The sequence below is a fragment of the Rhododendron vialii genome, chromosome 9a, assembly GCF_030253575.1.
Source record: "Rhododendron vialii isolate Sample 1 chromosome 9a, ASM3025357v1".
In the NCBI taxonomy this organism is placed as follows: Eukaryota; Viridiplantae; Streptophyta; class Magnoliopsida; order Ericales; family Ericaceae; genus Rhododendron; species Rhododendron vialii.
This window is the reverse complement of record NC_080565.1, coordinates 28,862,651-28,865,732: the sequence shown is the minus strand read 5'-3', so window position 1 is coordinate 28,865,732 and position 3,082 is coordinate 28,862,651. Positions and strand designations below refer to the sequence as shown.

The window sequence follows — 3,082 nt, the reverse complement described above, 5'->3', positions numbered from 1 at the left end:
TGTAGTTACAAGTAATTTTACCTACGATTTGAATCCTCACAATCGTCCTAAGTCCTACTTGCCGAATCGTTCGCTCACTACACCCAGTGCTTGATTGCCGCTGCCTTGAATCCACAAGCCTTCCGCAAACTTTCGGAAATCCACCGAAGAATAACTCTAAGTTTGTTTAAATAGAGTTGTGATTACCTCTTGGAGTTTCATTGTAGCTTGAACAATTGAAGAGGAACTCCAAGATTCAAAGATAAAGAAACCACTTGGTTGATTGAGGTTTAAACCCACGCATGCATGTTGCCTGCAGCTTTCTCTCTATTTTTCTCAAACCCCAGGCCCATATCTTTTGGCTGCTCTATTCCTCTTTGTAGTCTTAGGAGACCACATGTCCTCAAATAAATTACACCTTCTAGGCAATGTAAATCTCGTGCCTTAAACAGATTGCTTAGATTAAATTCCGATTGGTCGGTAAAGTCAAGCCTTGCAATTACCAAATGATCTTTTCCATGTGCGGCAAATCCTTTCTTCTTAAGAACAAATCTTTCCTTTTCTACCTATACGAAACACTCACTCTCAATTACACAAAATTGATTTCCTTCCACTTCCTAAACAGACACTCTATAAACAAAAATAAAATACAACTTGATAAATGAGAATACAAATAAATATGTGTTTTGTCGTGGAATTTGCCAACACTGATAGACCATAGCATATGGTCCTAACACTTTTGACCGAGGTGCATGAAAGGAGCCTATCACACTAGCCATGGTCCTATGGTTTGTCCCTTGTAATTTCATTTCAGTTTCAGATTTTGTGATGGTGCAGACGAATGTGATTTTCTTTTCTTTGGATAGTGAACAGTCAAACTGTCAGTTCAAATGCAATGTGAATGTTTTGCTCGAAAGCAGATGGAATTTAAGAAACTCGTCAAGACAACTGGGCACGGCTATGAACTCTTTTCTTATATATGACAATCATATATGCATTCATAGGAAGTATAGTGATGGGCGATAGCTATGTAAAGTTTGACATTTTGCTGACATAGAACGGTAAAAAATAGTTTTTAGGTCTTCCAGATGTAGTAGGGTGAGTTTTTGCAAGATTTCCTATATGCATGAAGCCTGCAGGTTCCGGAAATCTAGTATTTGTGTGATTTTAAGGTCTGGTTGTGGCCATAGGTTTATTCTAAGGGTTTAGTTTTACTTCTTCCAAAATATTTCTGAGATTCTGAAAGACAAGCGCGCATAAGGTCCAAAATACTTCAAACCAAGTATTTTACACATTTTATGAAAGCTGACCGTGAGTTTTTTTTTTGGAGTTCCGGATATACAATAGTAGCTTATTAGTCTCTTCTGCTTTGATCCGTAGGTATCTCGAATCACTTTGCTCAATAGACTCTGGTTTGGGCATATGTCCAAGTGTCGGACTAGCCCAATTCTTATGCTAATTCCTCGATCGAGGCGAATGTTACAGTTTTGGCTTCAAACAGACACACAAGTAAACGAGAAAATAGTGAAACGAAACCAGATCAAATGGTAACAGCCTCCATAAACTCTTTATCCTCCCCCAAGGAAACCAACTTCTCAGGCGCCAAGCAAACTTCAACATCGTTACTCCCTTCCTCCACCCCCGGAAAAATCGTCATCTTCCCATCATTCTTGTTAGCGGAGCCGCTCCGCACCGCCACCGGTTTCCCCCACCCGAAGTCATTCCCGTACATATCGAACCGTGGCGAACTACTGGTGAGTGGTGGCCAAACCATTCTTCGTGAAAGCACCCCTTTTCAGCAGCTTCGGGTTTTCCAGCCAACACTTCCAGAAATTCCTCACCTGGTCGCTTGTTTGCAATGCGATTGCCTTGTTCATTTCCAAAGCTGCCCGACCAACTCCCTTCTCGAGCAACTCACCCGCCGTGGTGGCGATAGCCATCGGATGAACCGTGTTCCCGAAATACCCTTCTGGTAGTGAGGGATTTTTCAACCTCCCCCTTGCACTTATTAGCAACGTGTACCTCACCTCCTGGTCAGAGGAAATCGATTGCCATCGAACCACAGATACCCATAGATTAGCCAATAGTGCCTGGAGGGAGGAGATAGTAATGGTGCCCGTCTCCGCATTGGCTTTTGCTTTCAGTGCTGCGATTTTCGCTTTCGTGAAATGGAAAACCCTCTCTTCCAATGACGGTGGAAAGAAGGTATCCTCCTTTTCCTTCAAGGTGAAAGGGATGCGGATGGGGCAACCAGCGCCGGTAGGAAACCAATGATCGAAAACCGGGGGTCGCGAAATGCTATGGGAACCGCGGGAAATTTCCGACCAAGAATTGATGAAATTCCAAAAGGATGATCCGTCAACGGCTGCGTGGTTCATGGTACAACCGATGAAGAAGCCGTCGACGAGCTCGGTTACTTGAACTGCAAGCAAGGGTTTGGAGATACCTTCGTAGTTAGGAAGTCCATTGAGCGGGAAGAAAGAGTGGACAATCCGAGGCACATATATCGGATCGAGGACATCACTGACGGTGAAGTTGTCGACAATTGCGTGTATGAAGTCAGCTCCGGCGTTGTTGCAGTCTATGAAGAACGACGAGGTGCTGTCGTCGTGTTGGGTGATGCCGAGGCGGCCGGCGAGAGGAGGGAAGAAGTTTAGAGCATGGGAAAAGGAGGACTTGAGATGATCGACGATGGTTGTGGTGGTGGTACTTCCCAGTAGTTGTTGTTCTTGTTGTGATGGTGTGGGTTTGAGGAAGAGAAGACCCTTTTGGCTTGGGCCAAGAGAGAGGAGCTGGAGATCCCACGGAGTTAACTCAATCCTATCAACTGATTCACCAACGGGACTCGCGGTTCGGACCGTAGTTGTAGAGATGGACCGAACTTCCGCCATTTTTGGTCACTCTTAAGCTTCTACGGTTGATACTGGATATATACAGAGCTTGCTTGGTGTTTCTTACGTGTGTTAGAGCATGTACACCAACTAAATGTATTTCACCTACCAAATAATCTATTTTTTTAATTTTATTTATTCAAATTTCTCTCAACCCCACACCAATCCTCATCCTCTCTATTATTATCTCTACTTTTATAAAATAATATAAA

The 3,082-nt window shown here is 43.5% G+C and overlaps 1 pseudogene; it reads right to left on the bottom strand.

Moving 5' to 3' along the window:
• Positions 1-1,236: 1,236 nt before the first annotated feature.
• On the bottom strand, positions 1,237-2,940 carry LOC131300844 (uncharacterized acetyltransferase At3g50280-like; annotated as a pseudogene).
• Positions 2,941-3,082: the final 142 nt, after the last annotated feature.